Here is a 22,498-nt window from a genome sequence, read left to right as displayed (position 1 = left end):
ACAATTACAGACTTGATGGGATGGTCATTTTACAAACACCAAACAAGAAATATTCAAAAATAGTGGTTGATTTGTTTACAGATGATTTAGGACCCAAATTAAATTTGAAATGGAATGACATTTCAACTCATAAACATCCACTTAGGTTCTTCTATTCTGAAAGGCTCAAGATCATGAGGTCCAGGCTGCCTGTGGCAGAAGTAGGAGAACTATCTAGACCTTATGTTCCCAATCCATGGAAACATAGAATGGTTTGGGTTGGAAGGGACCTTAAAGATTATCTACTTCCACCCCCCCTGCCATGGGTAGGGAACATTCCACCAGACCAGGTTACTCAGAGCCGCATTCAGTTTGGTCATAAACACCTCCATGGAGGGAGATTCCACAGCCTCTCTGGGCAAACTGTTCCAGTGCCTCAGCACCCTCACAACAAAGAATTTTGCTAATACCTAAACTCACTCTCCTTCAGCTTAAGACCATTCCACCATGTCCTATCATTACATCCTTATCCTTTGGCTGCAGGAAATAATCTTCTCACTTACATTTATCCAGCACTGAGGTAAAACCCTTCTTCCTTCATAAAGAAAAGTAAACCAGAAATAACTGTGCAAGACATGGAGATGTTCTGAACAACTTTCTGTTTATTATGTATTTGAATGTCCTTCTGATGGGTGACTATGCCTTTGCTAGTGGCACTCAAAGAGACAAAAGAAACATATGTTGTGAAAAGTACCTTTAGCAAAACAGACAGATGGATAGGTAACACTTTAAATCAGGGTGGCCAATGATTAGCAATTCATTTGGTATTCATTGCGATAACATTAATTGTTATGAATAAATTACATTTAGCAACACTTGGAATTTTGTGAAAAGAACATTTGCCTTTTGGGGACTTTGTGAAAAGGAAAAAAGAAACCACTTTTTTATTTTTCCATTTTGTTTTATTTTTTCTATCTCAGAATACTGGGTTTTTTGCAAGATTTCAGGAAAACCACAAGCTGTGTACCAATGTTTTAGAATTGTAAATGTTTCTAATACAATCTTTAAGTAGGTTTCCACTCAGATCATGCTTTTAAGCTTTTCTTTTTTTACAGCAATTGAAAAATTTCTAAACTGCTCAATTCTTTCTGCTGGTTAATCACTCTCCTACTCAGCTAAATACACCACAGAAGTGAAAAGATATACCTATTTCTTGTAAGCTGTAAACAGTCAGTAGATTGTATTCTGATGATTACAGACAGTTTATATTGGCTGGATCAGGCTTTAGCTGTCAGCACATAAAGAGAGAAATGGACAAAAGAGGCTCTGAGAGCAGATGTTGACACTGGAAGCTCAAATTCAGGGATCCTCAGCCTGTGGCTATGGAAGCCCAGCTGGGAGAAAGAGACAGGCTGTATTCATAGAGCCTCTCTGGGATCCCTGCCCCATGCAGGTACCCAGCCATTGAGAGACAGGAAGATGAAAGGCTGCTTCACAGATGTCACCTGCTGAGGGTTCAGCAGCCTGTCCAGAAATGTCATGTTTGGCAGCTGGTGGAGGATCCCTCCCACCAGCTCTGGTGTGCAGATTCTCACAGTATTCCGGGAAAGATGCTTACACAGGGGCTTCCTAATGAGACAACATTAAAGAGAATTTTTGGCTTCTGCCTGTAACAGCACATTGACATTAACCTAGCTGTCCATTCATTACACAGTTCTCCTGAAGATCAGTCACTCTAACAAAATGAATTTTAGGCATAAGCATCAAGCCAAATTGCTCTGGAAAATTGTCGAGATGGCTATCTCTTCTCATTCTGTTAAAACTATTCTGCATTCCTTTGTTTCTGTGTATGTTTCAGAAATTCTATTGATACAGGCTCAGCTGAGGTTCTCGGTGCAAAAAGCAGTACAAACAGCAAAGTTCTGGAGGATATATGACACAAAAATGGCATACTGAAAGCTCCTAGGTCCTATTTTCTGCTTGGATAGTGGTAGGATATATGACTTCATTTGAACACGTGTTTAGATCATCGGCAGAAAAAATCAGAGAATATTTCTAAGAAGGTAAAAAAGAAGGGCAATAAGAATTTGGCAGAAAGAAGTTAAGATCTAAGCAGAAAGGTGCTAAAGTGAAGAAGAGAAAAGTTAAGTTGGTTGGGAGAGGTTAGTGCTTGCCCTTTTCCTCAGATTAAGGCAAAATGGTGTTTGCTTTGTATTTGCCTTTCGGGATACTTCTGATGTGAACAGAGAGAACAAGGGGTTGTTTTCCATACTACATACAGGTTCAGGAAAGTGACAGGACTTGATTCTTGTAAATCAGTAACACGCCCAGAAATATCACTTAAATGCATAATATCTAAAAATGGTATGAGATATAAAACTGCATTTAGAATAACTCAGAATAGTAATGTTTCTCATTCAATTTTTTTTAAACTTTGCAATCTTCACCTATTTTTCCTCTCTTCTTTCTGTATTCAATGTGTTAATAAGAATAGCCATTTTTTTAACAAGTGGGATTTTTGGTATAACATCTATATAGTAGTGTATTGCCTCTTAAGAGCATTCTGAGGCATCAAAATTCCACTAGGTCCCAGGGAAGGATTATGATCATCAACATATTTTCACAACTATAATTTGGGTTATTGTTTTGGCTCTTCCCAAGGAGGCTGCTTGCATACCAGGCTAGAATAGGCAATGATCCTCAGAACCTATGGCAGGAAAGGTTTCCCTGAGCATGCCAAGTAGAAGGACTAAAAATAAATTTGCCCATTAGTCATATAAAATGGTTGAAGCTAAAATCACTTTTTAGTGCTCCTACAGTTTTTTACAATGATGACTGAAACCTTAGAGCATTAGGGTAATCTTGACACTTCAGTCATTGTTTTGCAAAAGGAGAGGAGAAAAATAAAGAGTGAAAAATTAGCGGAGGGACTAACTGAAAGAAGTAAAAACACGCTGAAAAGTATGATTTTAAAAAAATTCACAGCATCGACCAATTGGAGAAGCATATAGTGTCAAAATTTGAGCTTGGATTGGAGCATTAGCACCACAAAGCTGTGGCGATTAAAGTTACTCTCTCAGTTATTTCCATCTTTTAAGAGGAACTGGGAGGATATTCCAATTTGTGGAAGTCCAAATTGAGATATCTTTGAAAAAAATCTGATTTTGAAAAGGTAAAATTTTTAGTATTTTTGAAAATTGGTTACCTAATGTGAAAATCTGACAAAGAGAAGTCTTCAGTTTGTTCCATTGTGTGCATATAATTCGGACATCTAAAGAAGAATAAAACCCTAAAATAAAGGATGTCTTAGACAAAACCAGGAAAAAATCTCCTTAATTCCTGGCCCCTTTTAGTATTTTCAGCATTCCATTCCCTCTCTATATTTGTGAGAGAACCGCAAATGCTGGAATTTTCTCTTTAGGAGATATTGATGAGTTGAACTATGGAGTACTAAATATACATATCAATGAATTTTTATGTTTATAAAAGTATTATTTTATTTTAACTTCAGTATTATATTCTCCACCATCAGGTTAGACTTCTGTCTAGTTGAGAAGGAGTTTTTTAATTAAAGAACATAAAATTTAAATGGTTCAGAAAATGTCAACATGGGTTCCTATTTTCAGCCCAACACAGATGATAGAACGAGAGGGCATAAATGAAAATTAAAGAAAAACAAATTCAGAACAGATGTCAGGAAACATTTTTTTCAAGCAGCGAATCATAAATGTGTGGAATGGCTTACTAGGCAAGATAGTTAAGGCAAAAACACGGAGGTCATTAAGGAATCAATTAGAAGACATCATGGTGTAGATGGAAAAGGGAATAAGGCATGATGAGCCAAACCGCCTCTGCTTGCTGCAAGACTGTTTCATGTCCTCAAGAAATCTGGACACTGGTGGATGTTTTTAGGACTCTATGATAGGTGCTAGCTAGAAATCCACACAACTCTCTTCCTCTCTTCTCCTACTCTCTCCCTTGCTTTCTGCAGGTACTCCACACAGCTTTCAGGAATACCATGAGAGCAGTTTTAATGATGGGAGAATTTGCATTAAATATACATTAGAGATGCCAGTGAAATCTTTGAAACATGTCCTATTACAAAGCGATTTTATTATCATGAAACAAGTTTGCCAGTAGAACAACAGGCAACTTCTATTAGTAAAGATGTCTTCTACTGGGAAGATTTTAGTGTATATACATATATATATATTTTTTTTTTGTGAGTATTACTATTATAAAGAAAGATTCAATAACATATGTAAATGCTGTCAAAGATGATGTGGTAGAAATATTAAAAGGAGAAAGCCAAGTCTTATAAATAACCCAGGACAGTGCACCTGGCAAGTTGTACAGCAGAAACAAAGATTCAGACCTTGCTGTTCTGTCAGAATGGGGCAACCAGAGTATCTGGCTTAGGTGAGGATAGATAATGAAGAAGAATTTGGTTTACTATAAATCACCTATATCTATGAATGGAGGAGGAGGACAAACAAATAGCCTCCATTGCTCAAGATTATTTTGAAACAAAAAAGAAATCTGAAGTGATAATTATATCTCAAAAGCGACAGATGTTAAAACAACAAGATGCTTTAAAAACAAGTACAGGCTAGAAATGGACTAAAATAAAATTATTGCAGTAAGCCAGCTGACCACAATTATTTCCAGCTTAGCTGTTTCAATAACCTGTAAAATTCTAAATATATGGGAACTAAGAGTCATATTTTCACTCTGCAAGTCTAGAAAGAGTTCTTTAAAGGGCTAGTGCATTATGAGGGTGGAATGATGTTTTAATCATTTAAAACATTCAGAGAACCAGCTCATTCTTGGTGAAAAAAAATGCTCCTGTGTTAATCAGTGTATTAGAAACAGAAAACTGCATCTTGTAATGTTCTTGATATAAATAAAGTGATATAAAATTATGTTAGGCAATCCTTGATAGCAGGCTGGATTTGGTAGGTGGGCAATGCAGCCTAAATAGCAATTTAGTCAATGAAGTGCAAAATACTATTCAGCTCACGCTAAAGTAGATAGTCTGGTCTGGTGAGATGAATATCTGGTTAGGAATAGTAGCAACTAAAATCACACTATTTGAGAAAATTCTTTTTGTGGCTACTATGATTTTCATTTGCCTTAAGCTATTTAGGAAGTGATTAAATATGAAACATGTTGATCTTTTCCCATTGCCACCAGATGATTGGATGAAATGTTTCTAGGATCTCTACAGCTGATTTAGCCACCATAAACTTCCTTGTCATCAAAAGAGAAAAGTTGGCCACTACAGAGGCCAAGGTTTCATCTCAGTCTAAAGGATATCAGATTAATCACATTATGAAAATCCCATTTTTCTCTACTAAGGGAATGCAAAGGGAACTTAGGGTGACTAGGGGTTGTTGTTGAAATCTAATTAATGCCAGTCATAATATTGAGTTCTTCCCTTGCTACACTCTTCTCATGGAATCATGGAATCATTAAGGTTGGAAAAGGCTTCCCAGATCATCAATTCCAGCCTTTGGACCACTCTGGCCACTTAACCATATCATGAAGTGCCACGTCTACTAATTCTTTGAACGCTTCCAAGGATAGTGACTCCACCACTTCCCTGGGGAGCTGGTTCTAAGGCTCCAAGTTTGATCAATTTACACTTGTAAGATCCTTAAAGTTATAAGGAATTTGTACTATGTTCATTTAAAAATGCTCTTTACAAAAGTCTGAATGGAGACTAAGGAACAATTATTTCTTCCCATCGAGGAAATGAGTAGAGCTAAGAGAGGCCAACAAGCAGGTCTTACCTCTGGCTGTATGGAGTCCAACAAGTATTTCAATAAAACTTATTTCTGTAAAGAATATCCACAGAAAAGTAAAAACCAGTAAATTTTTGCAGATCTCCAGAATTTACCCATAGTTGGGCTTTTCTTTTTTTTGGAACTGTTCAGCCTTCATTTGGACTGAATACCCAGAAAAACACCAGGAGCTCACACCTGTGGCCCACTGGGGCCCAGGACGTGGCATTTACAGTGCAGGATGGACTGATAAGAGACTAAGCAAGCCAAGCTACACCCCACGAATAGGACCCTCTCTGAATTTGCCATCTCTTCAGAACAGCAAGACATTTGATTGTTTAAAATTATTGACTTTTTTATGCTTGTGAATACTTTGCTTGTTAAATAAACAGGTTTTTTCCACTTTTCTCCAAAGAAATCTTTTCCCAAACCAACTGGGGAGGGGCCACTTGAATCTGCTTTCTAGAGGGTTCCCTTTGAAGTTTCCTCCCAAATTTGCCCTAAACCAGGACATTTTTGAAATTACATCATGAAATGTACTTTTCATAGTTTCTTCAATCTCTCCCTATTTAGAGAAGGAAAACTAATCTGAAATTACAAAGCTGAGCTATTATTTTCAAACCAATAGCATGCAGAGGTGGGATGTGTCCCAGGTGATTCACGCCATCTGAAGAGTCTGTTTATTTGTAAGGTAGTGCTTAGACTATATCAATGTTCAGCAGAGAGAGATGAGCCACCTTAGGACATATGACCCTCCTTGACAATTAAGTTTTGGCAGGACAAATTGCCTCCTAGAGGTGTCTACATCAGTCTGCTAAATATGCAGGAAAACCAGAAAATCTGCACATGTTTGAAACTTAACTTTCAGATTACTCCAATTAAATGAGGGAGAATTTTGGCTACAAGGGAAAGTTTGCTATAGCCACCTGTGTATTAAGTGTGATCACAGGCAGTGACATGAGAAACATACAGACCACAAAATAATGCTCAAACTTTTAGAAGGGAAGCAGACACATCTACATATGCAGGCAGATTCATGTCTTAATTGGGCTCGGGCATGCATGTTACATATATTGCCAAATTTCACATCATTACATATGATTTGCAGTAAAACAGAAATGCCTCAGACAGCAGAATTAGCAATAGACGCTACATTTCTGCTTGGGTGGGTAAGGAAATGCTCACCAAGGTTCATAACATGAAGTGCCAGACCTACTGTGACTTAGTGATTCTAAACACTGTGGAAGTTTAATAAAACAGGGAGTAAATTGGCTTATGCCATTGGAGCTGTGCTTTTGGCTACATGACTGAGCATTTGTTTTGGAAGCTGGAGACTCTGGTTTTGGTCCCAATGTTAATTAATTGTACCAGGTCTTTGCAGTGCAGTCCACCAAGGAAGGTGTAAGACAGTGTCTGGATGTGGATTATTTAAACATTACTGGCTCATCCAAAGGGCTTTAGTGGTCAGGTAATGTCCAGCTGGAGCAGTTAAGGCCTGTGGGCGAAGCCAATTGTTCTGCATTTGTGAAGGACCTCCAAGTGACTCTGTATTGCTCAGACAATTTTGAACATTTTTTTTAAATTTCATTTTGTAATTTAATTTATTTTTTGAATGTTTTAAAAATCGAACTCTTAATGTCATTATACTGCTGCTCTGCTCTGCCAGAACACTCTGTTCAGTGGCCACAGTCGGCTTATCCTTGCTTTATCTTAATGGGAAATCATTCTGTTTGAAGCAATGCAAAAGCAAAGTATTATGTGCAAGTTATCTTAAAATTAAAGATTTCACTGTGGAAGGAAGATGTCAGTTCTCCCTCCAAATGATAAATTGAGAAAAATAGTTTCTGAATGGAAACCCAGAAAAAGCCCATCTCTCCAAACAATTTCCAGGTGGCTATTTTGATTTGTGGAGCTATCAGTACCTCTTCACATCCTGCTTTAGGACTTCATTGACTTTCTAGAGCAGGTAACTCCACTCCTCACACAACACTCAGGACCACTGATGCCTCACAGCCTGTATAGACTTGAGGGTAGTCTGTAAGAGGCACAGAGATTCCCTTTGAGCGTGAAGAGCAGGACCAGGACTGTGCTGAATTGCAGAACATGGTCTGCATCCAGCTGTACTTGCAGGCCACTGATAATGGTGGTGTCACGGCCACTGCATTTCCCACTTTGAATGGGGATTTAGCAGGTCTATGGCTGGATTTATTCCGGTATGACTGGAGCCATGGCAAGGGGTAGACAGTAGAATAGTATATAGTCCTTTTTGTCCTTAGACTACCCTAATCTTTGGGTCGATATTGGGTTCCAAAACTATTCCTCATCTGTTGTTATGACTGTTGAATAGAAGATTGTTATTGGGGTCCTGTTGAATAGAAGAGCCCTGGAGAACAAACTGTGGTGACATCTGTTGAGAAAAAAATAAGCATGAACCTAAGAAAGACAAAGCAGTGGAAAGTTCTTCTGTGGGGCATCAGTTGTCTTCCATGGAATGATAAAGCCTTGATAGAGCCCTCTTTCAGGTGCCTGGCTGTCTCAGGCTGCCTGCACAGTCATGGCATCTTTTGGAACATCAAACTGTCTAGTCTGGCTTCTGCTTGGAATGTGACTCCATCTGGTGAGAGCTTGCCAGTCTCCACAGACTGCACAGGAAGCTTAAGGGTCTTCCACAGATCAATTTCATTTTACACTTGTGCTTATACCCAGTGGAAGCAACTCCAGATGAAAGCTGAGCATGTACTCACTTGCTGTGACATTCACAGAGAGATGAAGGGAAAATATCTACAGGGAAAAGGAAAAGATCAGAATCAAAAGACTTAAATAGAAGGAAGAAAAGAAAATGGTACAGAAACATGGCATAAGAAGGGCATGACGTTGGAGATGCAGATGGAGAGGCAAGTGTCTTAACACAGAACATTTTAAAAATACCCTTCTGTTATTGTTTTGATGCTAGTTTCTGATTTCTTCACAAAGTAGAGGTTTCAGTGAAGCAGAACTGAGGAACATTTCTTCTATTTCTTGCCTCTCTCAAGTTTCAACTTCTACTAGCAGTAAGAAGCAAGTAGGTAACTGGTACTTTTGTTCTGGCATATCTCTGCTGTAGAATAAATTCCCATATGTTAGAAGATTTGTTTTGATTTTATATGCTTTAAAGATATTTTCCATCAATACTGTTCACATTTTAATTACAATAATTACATATTTTTCCAATATTCTTTGTGCCTTTGATTATATGCCTAAAAATGTTGCAGCTGTGTTTACCTATATCCTTTTTGTCTCAGGCTTCATCTGAAATGAGAATATCATTTTATATATAGCTTTCCAGTGGCTTTGTGAACTGTTTTTCACAATACCCCAGTTTAGCTTCATATACATGCATACAAAGGAAAGTACTCAGCTCTCTCAATTTGAGTGATTCTGGAACAGAAATCAGGATAGGCAGAAATTCCCAGTGTAAATTGTGTGACTTTTCAAGAAACAGCAAAATATGTTTTCTGTTTGAACAACACAAAAATATGTATAGCAGAGAATGCTGCACAAAAAAAAAAAAAACAAAAACAAAAACAAAAACAAAACAGTGGTGGAAAGATATACCTTTGTCTATCATTATGAAATGGAGTAGGACATATTAGACAAAAATGTTGATTAAAAACTGATTTTTTATCCTTGCTTCAAGTAGTGTATGCAATGACCAAATACTTTTCCATCATCCTTTTTCCAGGGTTATTATTTTATCTTCCGTGTAGCTGACTATTTCTGGGAAAACGGCAAGGTGAAATAATAATTAAGTTTTGTACAGTTGATGTGGACAAGAGATCTCTCACTCATTGTCAAAGCATCCACTACCATATGTGGTCTGTAGAGCAGCCAGACATTTGTGGTCCAGCAGCTGCCAAGGATTTCTAATGGATTAGGCTTAGAAGTCTCTTCATTGGGAATTGGAAAGGTCCATGGAGCTTCCACAGTGGCTATTGGAATTTCCTTCCCACATCAAATAATTCAAAAGGGCATAAGTGAAAGCAATTGTTTCATCTAGATTGCTCTGCTACCAGCTCCTGGAGGCAGCTAGTAGGAATAGAACTGCTAGTGTTGTGGTGAGGGATTTTAAAACAATTCACCAAATTCATATCTCTATGACAAGATAAAAATGGAAAGCAAAGATAAGTGAGGAAGAAGAGGACAAAACCTGAACAAGGAAGGAAGAATAAACAAAATAATAAAGAGATGAGTAATAAAAAGTGTGTGATCAGGACCTCTAGGTCCTAAGGCAGGTGTAAAGGAAGCTTCCACATTTCCTGCTACTATTTTTAATTGAAAATAGTTTGCCAGAACTGGATGTTTTAAGCATGCATTGCCTTCTCCAGTTACCCCTGAAACATTCAGACTTAATAATCCATTAACAGCCAAATAATAAACTGAGGGATGGAGACAGAGTGTTTAAGTGGCTTCATCTTCTCTGTCACTTATATAGCATAGTGGAAGCTTTCTTCTGAAAAGTCAGCGGGCTATGGAGCAGCATCACCTTCTTTTATGTTGTGTCTATTGAGTATTGCAATCCTTCTTTACTAAACTGCCCAACAGGCTATTTATAATAAAACTGCACATTTTGCTACATTTTTGTAATGGACTTCTCAGGTATTTTTCAGGTAAAAAATGTTTATCAGAGCCAGGGATCATGAAATATTATCAACCTCAAGCACTTGGTAACCATGACACTCAAAAACTGTGAGTTTTTTTAAAAAATTATTTTCTGATTTGTATTTCTGTGATGTGATTCAACTTTTGCCACAGATGTGAGGGCTAGAATGCTGCTGTTTTTTTATGAGACATTTAGATTTCCACTTAAGTAGTGTCACTTCAGGAGTTACTTTTTTAAGAGAAATGACAAATATTTCAGTATTTATACTAAATTAATGAATTGCACAGCATTCTCTTGACTTTCGAAGACAGCTCAAATTGCTGCATATATTTTGTGGACAGCCTCTTATTAGCTGATCATTTGCTGTGACAACTGCAGTTTTTATTTCTTGGACAGATTTCCCTCTAGACTTTGTAACCTAAATACTGATCTGGCAGTTTATTTTCTTAAAGCAAAAAGAATTAAATGCTTTTTCCAAGTAACTTAAGTGAAGCTGATTAAAACCAATGAAATTACTTGCATCATAAAATACAATCAAAGCATACAGAATGTCATAAGATATCTCATAGTCCATATAAAGGCACATCCCAACATTAGATATAGCCTGACATAATTAATACTGTGCCATAATTATGAAAGTCTGTTTAATTTGCAGGATTTTTTTTTAAATCAGGCTTTGATTCTGGAACATATATATTTGGTTTATTTCACAGAACACTAGGAAACATTCAAATGGGAAGAAATCATTCCTATATTTTATGACTGTGTTCGCTGACTGGGATCAAGTCAGTTTGCTCCAACTGAGATTTCTGATATACTGTGTATTGGGTCAGAAGCATTGCCTGCTCAAGGAGCAAGCCAAGCCCTATCATTTAAGGTGTGAATGTTCTTCTTTCAGGAGATCCTTATACAAGCATAGAGTTATTTAGGTTGGAAAAGACCTCTAAAATCATTGTATCTAGCTGTTAACACTTCCATATCCATATTCTTATACGGTCTTTGATTTTTCTGAAATAATTTGAACTTTTGGCTCTTATAGCAAAAGACACAACATGATGTCTAAACTCAGAGACCAATAGAAATACTGTAACTGATGAAGAAGCCCTGATAACACTGAAGCCCTGGTTGTAATGATAAAAATGTCCAACAGTTTGGGGGTCCTCCATTTCAGAGCTCCAAAGTTTGAAAGTGTAGATTTTGTGTTATTTTGTTGGGGTTTTTTTAGGAGGTATGTATGAGGAAGAACAGTCACTATCGGTATCAAGTCATACTTGGATATCTGAGGGTGAATTTGGACTCCTGATGGTAAAGCAGAGATTCCACACTCATCTCTGTTTTCAGCTAGGCTTAGTGCTCCCTGTAAGACAGAGAACTGAGTCAGCATTGGCAGCTGATGGATCTGAACACTAAACATCCTGTGGAAATTTGCTCAAGGCATTTTCACTCCTCAGGACCTGAGATGGAATTGTTTTGGGTTTTAATTTTAGCTGTTTTATATGATTCACCTCAGTAAAAATTAAGTCACCTAAAGGCCTTGCTATACAGCAAGATGCTTAAATTTAAGCAGCTGAAATTGGAAAAGTTGACCTTGTGCCTTCCTCTGGAGGGACAACTGGGTCCTGTGGGGCATCAGGCACAGCATCACCAGCTGGGCATGGGAGGGGATTGTCCTGCTCTGCTCTGCACTGGGGCGGCCTCACCTCAAGTGCTGGGGGCAGTTCTGGGTGCCACAATGTAAGAAAGACATTAAACTATTAGAGAACATCCTATGGTGGGCCATGGAGTTGTTGAAGGGTCTTGAGGGGAAGCCGTATAAGGAAGAGCTGAGGTCACTTGATCTGTTCAGCCTGAAGAAGAGGAGACTGAGGGGAGTCCTCATCACAGTTACAACTTCCTTGTGAGGGGAAAGGAAGGGGCAGACACCATATCTTCTCTCTGGTGACCAGTGACAGGACATGAGGGAATAGCCTGCAGCTGAGTCAAGTGGGGGGGTTATGTTGGATTTTAGAAAAAGATTCTTCACCCAGAGTGTGGTTGGGCACTGGAACAGGCTCCTCAGGGAAGTGGTCACAGCACCAAGACTGACAGGGCTGAAGAAAGATTTGGACAATGCTCTTGGATACATGGTGGGACTCTTGGAGCTGTCCTGTGCTATGCAGGGCCAGGACTTGGATTCGATGATCCCTGTAGGTCCCTTCCAACTCATCCTGTTCTGTGCTTCTGTGATTCTGTGATTCTATGAAAGGGGGTTGTTGTTCAGCTCTGTGTGTTTCAGCACTGTTTTCATTCACTGCTCCTGAAAGACAGTTGTGTCAGACTTGTAAGGGTGTGATTCAAAAGCTTTCTTAAGAGTGACTGCAATAATCAGTAGACATATAGGCATAGATTTCCAGTATTGCATTCTGATGGTCTTGGAAATATTTATCTTCATTACATATACTAGGTTCACAAGTAGAATATATGTTTATAGTACTAAGAAGCATCTAAGGACTCTGGTGTCTTCTTCAGCTTCAAAGGTATTCAGAAGCCACATTGTGTTGTCAGTGGCAATGCTCCAGCCTCAGTGTTTTCAGTAGGTTTTCTGGGTTAGGGAAAAGACATTGTTGCTACAGCAGAAGAAATAAAACTGCCACTAGATCAGAAGGACTAAGAGGAGTGAAAACCCCGGAAACCTTAATTACATCAAGAAACTAAGCTGAGAGATTTCTAAAAAGATGCAGGCAGAAAACTTTCTAAGACATTATTTGGGATTTGACACCATGTCTGGTACAATTTAAAACAGTTGTACAGATTGAAACAGAATTTTTCACTTTTTGAACCATAAAGCTACTGCTCAACCTTCATCATTTCTGGTGAATCAGGAAGTGTTTTGGCCAGCCATCGGACATTCCTGTTGGCCACCACATATCCTATTGGCCCACGCTTTTACTGAACACAAAGGCGACATAATGACAGATTATTACACTTCACTAGATTTCTGCTGGTCATTAACACAACCTCTTGGCCTGCTGATGGTACACAGAGCACAGCTTGGCAGCTGTAGGAACAGAACAGAACCCATTGTCTGACAGGAAGAGGGATAGGAGTGTGTGGAGCAGGCATTTGTATCCAGGTTGTTGTTCTAACAGGCTGTGAGAAGTGAGAGATGTTCTTCTCACCTTCTGGTGTGGCCTCAGCAGTCTACTTCAGCAGCACACAGCAGCATACAGCAAGTCACAAAGCAGGTAATTACAATACTGTTTGCATCCCTTGGTAATCACATATCCCCCTCCTCTTATCTCATTCACATGTTATCTTGATATCTTGGTGCTGAATATAGGAAAATTTGGTTCAGACAAATATTTCAATCTCTGTAAAAAGTAAGGCTCCTTTACAAGTGTCAAAAAAGAGGAAAAACATCAAGGGAAACAGAAAGACCTTCCCAAAGGAGGGGTCATGGGCAGCATCTACACCCAAAGTAATTACTTTCTAGTCTACAAGGAAGTGGAAGTTAAATTAGATTTTTATTGGTTGTTTACTTCTGCTATTACAAGCCAAACACCTTCCACAAAGAGCACTTCAGTCAGTTGCAGAGATCTCTATCATTGTCAAGACCATTCTTCAACCAATCTGTGTAAGCAAAGGAACTCTTTTCAAACATTGAAGTCACTAGTGACCATGACTAACCTATCTGTTTGATTTTAAGTTTAGAAAACTGATAGAAGAAGCAAACTGTTGTTAAGAAACAAAAAGTATATTAGCAAAAAAGAAGCAAAGAAGTGGTCAGGAGAAGGACATTACAAGGTCTTCATCTTCTCCTAACAGATATGGGAATCACATAGAAATATGATATACTAATGGTATTAACAAAAACCAGAGTGTCTTGTAATACCAGGACAGCTCTGCTCCTGAAAACTTAGAGGATTATAGAGGTTATGTTTGGAGCACTCTGTGAAGTCTCAATCAAATTAAAAATAGTATTCCCAATCAAGAGGCCAGAGTCAGCAGGGTAGAGAACCCCAAATTTGCAAATGAATGTTGTGAAAGAAAGTAATAAGATTTGAGTAAGGGTAAAGAACATTAATGAGCCTTGATCTGTCCTGGTTTCTGAGAGTACAATCCTTCCTAATGGAGGAGGAGGAAACCATGGCAGAGTTCATAAGAGTGTTGCTCTTACAGTTGAGAGTGTGCATTGTTGGAGGCCCACAGGCCTCCAGCACCTGGGTGGCCTTGGCTTTCAGCTGCTGGGCTCACAGAAGCAGAAAGGACAAAGTCAGGGCTCAGGCCAGTTTGTTATCAAGGATGGACATGCCTGCAGAATTCCTCTTTCCTAGCTTTAAGACTTCAGAGAGTCCATATTTGAAGTAGACAGGATCATTTTCATTCAAAAAGGAAAGGTGGACACATTTTTAGAATGCAGCTGGCCTTAGCTATTTTAGACATTTACTTTAATGATGAATTGCAGCCCAGAATCTCCCTTTGTTGGTTGACAAGAAGCTAACTCAGATTTTAGATGTTTAAATTGGTCAGATGAATCCTGCCCCCAAGACAGAAGATTATGAGATGTATTTGTCATTTGAAATGTGAATCATGCATATTTTATGGTCTTTTCAATGTCCTTTTATGTGCTTCTTGCCCTTAAAAATCATCCACCATGAACATTTCTGGCCCACATTTTTCAGCTTTTCTTCTGTGTTGTTCTCTTACTTTTCCCCCCCAAAATACTCGGGTGCTTCCACTCTTGACTATTTTTTTCTTTTTTTAACAACACTGTCCTTATTCTCCCCCTTCTAAATTAAATTGAATGATCTATATGTAGGGGCCAAAGGAGAGGGTTTTCTTTTGATCCAGCAATCAACTCCTCTAGTTTCTTCTCTTGTATCTGGCTGCATGGGTCAGAGGCACATGGTTTGCTTTGTGTTTCTATAGTGCCTGGTACAATGGAGCCTGCTCCATGGCCAGAGCTCTAAGGCACAATGGTCGTACAAAGAACATGGGAATAATGAATAGCAAATGAAGTAAGAGCTAAGTAAATAGAGAACTATGTTGAGGTAGAGAGGGGTACAGGGGCAGTGATATGAGAGAAGGCCAGAAACAAAAGAGAAGGGGAGAAAGAAACAGAAAATATGAAATACGGTGAAAAGCATTGGAGACTGAGGGTTAAAAGTCCAGTGTCACAGGATTGGAATTGACATGGAAAATAAAAATCAAATGTGAAAAAGGATACTATAACAAAATAATAATGAAAGGTGAATAACATGAGAGTAGTACAGAAATCCCCAGAAGGATTAAAAAAATCCTTAAATATTCAGGAGAAAATGGAAGTAGGAGGGTCAGGAGTCAAAAAACCAGAGACAAACAGGATAAAAAAGGCATGATAGGCCTTGGGGTAAACTAATTGAATACAGTCCCTTAAGAGCACAATGTTCTAGGCTTACTTTTTTTCTTCTTTTTTTTTTTTTTTTTCTTTTCTTTTATTTTTTTTTATTATTTTAATTTTTATTTTTATTTATTCAAAGTTTCTTGCAACAGTATCTTTATCAGTTTATTTTCCTAAGGTGATAGAATATCCCCTTTTTCCACCTGGTTGCTCTGCAGTTTATATTCAGAAATGACTGGGTGTTAGTGGGCAAAGATAAAATCCACACGATGAATTTTGCAGCCTGAGAGTGACAATGTTCTGTCCTGCCATGTCAGCCAGAGCCTGCCCTTGGATGCTCAGCTCTCACTGAGCTGCACGTGTACAGCTGAGGGTAGGGTTTAGTCCTGCTTTCCAGCATACAATTAACACAGAAGGTCTATACATTATCTCATCTTGCATTTTTATTATTTTCAGCTTATTGTTCAACTGAGCATGTATCATTGGTTAATTAGTGCTGCCAACACTCTGCTCCTCTAAATGATTGTTTAGCCTAGAGTGGAATAAAATACTACAATGACTAATACACTATCATTATGTAACAGAAAATTAAAAATCTGATAATTTGATTGGAAGTCTCAGGTGAGTTTTTTGTATAAAAGTGTTAACCTCAAGTAGCTATAAACAGGTAAATGTTTTATTCAGCTGACTGATAAGGAATAAATGCTTATGATATAAATTATGTATAATTAATACTCCTGGGATAAAAAAAATGTATGCTAATAGGTTGTCAGTTAATTAGGAAAGGAATGTGAGGTAAACAAAGGTGATTAGACTATACCCTGGGACTATAAACAGAAATTGTGCCTTAAATAATCTATAAAAAAACCCTCACACATTAAACAGCAAATACTTTAGTTTTAATTCAGAGCAAAAACATAATGCTTTATGGAGAAAGGCGCAGAGGACATGTTGAATGAAGAAGCAGCTTGTGATAAAAGATCTAGAGGCTGCAGAGTAACTCACTTTCCCTGTTCTGCTTTACCTTGGTTTCTATATTGTCTTTGTCTTTCCTCAGGTAAAAGAAGGCTAAAATAAGATTTGTAAAAAATATGGCAAATAATGTGCTGGACAACCAATTTTAGCTCACAAAAATTACAGCTCTTAATGGCTGGTCTTAAATCTGCAACATGGGAGATGTTCCCCAAATCGGTTTATGCTTCTAACCTGCCCTTTGACTCACTGATCCTCTTTACTTCTGCCAGTATCTTTATGTGATAAATGAGACCATCCTCTTTCCTGCCATTCTATAATTTCATTTGCAGTAGACATTTGAAATATCTTCCCATGAAGCAGGACTGAAGTAGACAAAGACATGACAGAGACGAATGCTCATTACAATCTCAGCCAAGTCTTTCCTTTGTATTAGAAGGTGACATATCTGCATCGTCTTCCAAAAACAGCTATCTTGGGCAAAAATGAAGATTCATCTCCCCTGTGCCTTGTTTAGGACAGGAACAAAAAGCAGCTATCAAGGGAAGAGTTTAAGAATGAAACAAGTATATATAACACTCTCCTAGCCTATATATTACTCTCCTAGCCTTCAGACACTTACAGCTCGTGGGCTTCCTGACCTGGATATATATGCTAATCTCTAATGAATTGATTATTCATCGGTCTGGCCATTCCTCCTTTGAATGTATGTAAGCATTAGCTATTCCTGAGACCATCCAAGGAGAATGGTGCGGCCAACAGCAAACTCACCTGCAAATGCTGAGTGGAGTCAGTGCAAGCCGCTCCCTGCAATGCCATGCAAACTAGACTGACATCGCCTAAAGGAACATGGCATTATTATGGGTTGCAGAAGGAAGGGAATTTTTGGATTGTTTAGAGCTTACTTGAAGTTGGACTGGCTAGTGGGTAGGAGAGGTCTCAGTGCCAACCACTGGAATGAGAGGCTGTCAACCTAAGGGGCTCAGTGATCCCCATTCCAGAGACTAAGAACAACTGCTGGGGAAAGCCAGACTGGGGGTTACATCTTCCACCAGTGGATTTCCACCCAGATAGCTGGAGAAGATGAACAGGACTGAGCCTCTGTGCTGTTCAGGTGTGTTGTGTGGAGTCTGTGCTTGCGTGGGTGCTGTCAAAGGCACTGTTCTCTGTGCTGATCTGTGGGGCCAGCCATATGTCTGTGTGCTTGTGTGCCTTCTGGGAATACGTACCCAGCTGCCTTACCACTGGCTGGACCTGGAGACTTCTGTGGCAGCCTTGCATCCATGGGGACAGGAGTGACCCTGGGGCAAGAGGGGATCCCCATGGGGGCCAAAGCCACTGCATTTGGTTACCAATAACATTTCACAGCTGCAATCCACAGCCTGCAACAGAACAATTTCATGCCCAGGGGAGTTGCACAGGTCAGGCACACACTGCTGGCAGCTGTTTTTCCTGAACTGCTCTCCTCCTACCTTATTTGACAGCCCCAGGTTCATGTCTCAGAAGAGACAGTGAAAGTTGGCACCTATCTCCTCTCTATGTGCCTCTCATGAAAGTACATGCAAGCAGTGCTTTGAGAAAGTTATCAAAGTGTGGAGGGATCACCACAAAGCAGAGCCCTCTGAGAGTCACCACCTGCTTTTCTGCAGCAAACTGCAATTACAGTGGTGGCTATGGTCCAGATGGACACAGCTTCCTCCTGCAAAACACCTCCCCTTGGAAAATGAGTTGAGTCGCCTTAAGAACTCTTTTTGAAGCTTTTTAAAATGACTGTAGGGGAGTCCAGTGCTGCCACATTCTTAACTATATTCTTCAGGTCTCATGAGATGGACTGAATCAGGTCAATGTTGTTTTCCTAAGGTGCAAAAAACCACATTCTTCTGTCCCCTTACACCATTTAGTCATAAAACTGACAAGAAACCTTTTGCAAACATGTTCATCCTGCAGGGGGTGTCATTACCAGTTTCTCAGCAAATTAAAAATATAACTTAAAAAAAAATCATTGCAGAAATAAGTACCTAGTTTCTCATAAAACTCATCTCTATAGAGTGGTGTAATTCCTAGTGAAGGGGCTTGGTAATTTTGGTATGTTTTCTTTTACTTAGGATCAGTTCAGGAAATGCATAAATCAGATCTCCACTGTATATTTTATAGTTATGTGGGGGAGTAGCATGGGCTGGAGCTGTGGAGGCGGACCTGGGGATGACCCAGCACTGGCTGTGCCCTCACCCACAGGGCACAGTCCCAAGGTGCTGGTAACAGGATCCATTGACACACTCCAACAGAGCAAGCCATGAATCAGGGCCAGAGCACAGGAAGGGCCTCCAACCAGGAAGAGATGGGGCTGGAGATCAGCGTTGCTGCTGCTCCCATCACTGGGATGGGGACTGAAGGTGCTGGGGGGCTGCAGTGAGGTCCTGTGCAGGGTGGAATGAGGTCCCAAAGAGGCTGGGATGGGACACTGCTGTTTGTGCCCTCAGAGCCCTGGCAGTTCTATATTGGATGATTGCTTAAATTATGTGGGGATAAAGAAGTGCCATAAATGTATTATTAGTAGTAATATTTATATCCCTCTACCACCTACACAGAGTAACAGACAATAACCTTTCCCAAGAGTAGTAGGAGAAGTGATATCTGAATGATGAAGGGTAGAAGACATCCAAATATAAGCATTTTCCCTGGGATTTTATCCACACAAGAATAAAATCAAGTTTATGATGGCTTGGGTCAAGGTGTTTTTCAAGATATTGATTTTTGTCTTTAGATATGGTGACTTCACAATTATACAGACATCCACACACTGTGATATAGCAAGAGATATCTAAAACAAAAGAGATTCTCATGAAGGCAGCTAGCTTTGCTGCATGGTGCAGATATGGCCAAATACCTGCATACGTTTGGGCTTTCTGAAAGTGATATTTGATTTCACCCAGGTATCAAGCTACCACGAAAAGTGTCTGAAATAAAAAGTCTTTCAAGTGTAGTATACGACCCCTTCAGCTCCTTTTAATGCATGGAAGATAGGAAAATACTTTCAGAATGAAACTTTTTAAGTCCTAAGACTTGTAAACATAACTCAAAATATAAAAGAAGATATCTGACATCAGGATCTCTTCAAGTTCACATTTTGAATTATCTCAGCGCCACAAATTAATTGTGCATTTCCAAGATTTGTTTTTGCACAGTTTATATGCCAGTGACTAAGACTATATCTATTTTCTTTCTCTGGATATGCTGAAGATGGGAAGCACAAAACATTTTGCCAGCCTTAAATATGGAAGTTTAAAATTACCAAATGTAAAGCTCTAGCAGTGGGCTTTTAATTTGGCTCAAGCTTTCACAGTCTGGCAAGCTGATGAAGTGCAATTGCCATGGGTGAAAGCAGAGCATCAATTAACAGACACATGCAAGGTTGGCATCTACCAAAAATTCACCCTGAAAGATTTAAAGACAAATAACTCAGTGATCAGACACACCTGGAAATCTTGGAACAAACTTCACAGAGTTATGAAAATTAAACCCACTAAAAACTTCCAGTTGAGTATCTGGAACAATGCAATGTGGAGGCCAAGGAGGAAAATGATACTGTGTATTACTAATTGCAAATAGTAGATTACTTATGGAGAAGATTCTAAATAAATTTGTATTGATACAAAAGACAGTCAATGTTACAGGTAAAGAGCACAATAGACAGTCTGTTGCAAAAAAAGGTCCTCTGAAGACCCAAAGGGTCTGAATCAAAGATATTGATGTATGTAAAAGTTTTTTCCATTTACTTCAAAGTGCTTGGAATCAGACTAACAGCTTAAGAAGTCAGATTAAAGCCTTCACAGATGTACAGGGGTCTCTGGCTTCCCAGATGAGTTCAGCCTGTATTTAAAGGCATTTTACCATTGAATAAAAGGTAAAAGTAAAAACAAATACTTAAAAATACTTGGTGTTTGCCTTAAGATGATTCAGGATGTAAATATGTTTATAAACACCTAATCAACTCTGACTTTTTTTTAATTTTGGAAGTGTCTTTTGAAGGCTTTGGGATCACAAATAAAATTCCCAAAGTAGAAATAAGTCAGCTCTGAGAAATGTGGAAATAGTGTCTTCACTGAAGTGAAATACTGCTCCCTACCACTAGGTCTTGTGCATTTTGGTCATATCTTTTAGAGAGTATATTAGGAAAACTGTTAGAAATTAAAATGTACTTTCAAAGAACATATTTATATGATCAACTTTCTTGTTATCAGAAGAAAGTTTATGTGGATGAATTCTTGAAAGGCATGACCAAGCATAGAAAATGTCTATTCCTGATGAAAATGTTACCAGACTATTGATTGTTCTTTTCATGAAAATGCAGAAACTTCTTCATTACGAAAGACAATACAATCTGTAACAGACAGTGATATATTTCAGAGTTTTAAAATGACTTTCTACTTGAGTCAGTATTGCTTGGGCTCCAGTTCAATAAAGCATTTCAGAGTGTATCAACCTTTAAATTTGGCAGGGTTTAGGTGCCAGTTACTTGATCTTAACCATGAGCCATTAAATAAATGCTTAAATGCTTAGCTGAACAGTGCTCTTTTTAAAGCACATTAGACTGAAAGAAGCCCCAAGAATGTATCCTTTTCATACTGGTCTTCTCCCCTCTTGCTCTTGCTGAAAAACTCCTCTGGCTTTCTTTTCTCAGTCTCTCCTCTTTTGCTTGGGTTACAGCCCTGTGACCTTTATTCCTTCCCAGCATTTTCACTGGCTTACAAACCTGTTCACATAAGTTGAACATAGGTTGTTTTTGTGCTGTATCTAAGTGTATACAGGTACTTTTATATATGCAACAAGTTGTAAATTCAAGTTTAGGAAAATCTACTCAGAGCTCAACCCACCAGGAATATATTATATAAAAAATAATTGTGATGGTTGTTTTAGTATTAATTTTAGCCTAGTAATGCTATGCATATGATACTGAAGATTAAGTTCACTCTATCAAATCTGTAGCAAATTCTGGATTGGCAGTATTATTTGAAGTTTCTTAACATGCTATGGTTGAGATGGTTTGAATTCTCTTTAAATTAATTGCTCTGAGCAGAATCTCTTGGGGAAAGTGAAGATGACAATTTTTGAGACATTTTAGACATAGATAAATCTGTCAATTCCAAGGTAATTTTTGAGAGGGCCAGGGATTTGTGGAAGGCTGGTATGTTATAGCTGAAAGTATGGAAGGGCACAGCCCGGGTAGGAGTAAACAGGTGCAACCTTCTTGAAGTCAGGAAAAATATTCTGATTTGAACCAGCTGAGATCTTGCTGTCTGTAGTTTGGCTAAGATGACACAATTTGTTGTGGCCCAGAGATTCAATTCTGACTTTGAAACAACTTTTTTTGTGGGGAGTAGAAACCAGGTGCTATTTCCAAAAGAGCTTTGGATTTCATCTGTACTTAGTTATGCTGTATTTGAGAATATCTCTCTGCTCTTTTCTTGGATAAGTCTAATAATTAATACTCTGAAATAAGAAGTGGTTTTCAATTCTTCTGTTACTTTAGCTGCATAGGTATGGTATGATCTTTGTCTGTCTTTTATTTGTAGGTCTGCTTCAGGAGAAGGGAGAAATGAAAGGAAGAATAAACATGGGGTAGGAGCAACAAAATAAAAGAATATTTAAATGATTTCAAATGGATTGTAATGCGTTGAATCATAAAGGATTGGCAAAAAAGCCCTCTCCTCATGCGGTCTGGCTAATATTAGGAATTATTGCCTCAAACTCTGCAGGTGTGGATCC

General features: G+C 38.7%; 1 long non-coding RNA gene across 1 annotated transcript; it reads left to right on the top strand.

Moving 5' to 3' along the window:
- Positions 1-370: 370 nt before the first annotated feature.
- LOC128785874 (uncharacterized) lies at positions 371-22,360 on the top strand. The gene is made up of 3 exons (XR_008430070.1): positions 371-559; positions 10,398-10,487; positions 22,306-22,360. It is a non-coding gene; the product is annotated as an uncharacterized LOC128785874 (long non-coding RNA).
- Positions 22,361-22,498: the final 138 nt, after the last annotated feature.

This window comes from Vidua chalybeata, chromosome 3 (genome assembly GCF_026979565.1).
Source record: "Vidua chalybeata isolate OUT-0048 chromosome 3, bVidCha1 merged haplotype, whole genome shotgun sequence".
Lineage (NCBI taxonomy): Eukaryota > Metazoa > Chordata > Aves > Passeriformes > Viduidae > Vidua > Vidua chalybeata.
Note: the sequence above shows the minus strand (reverse complement) of the source record. Positions and strands in the feature narration are given on the sequence as shown.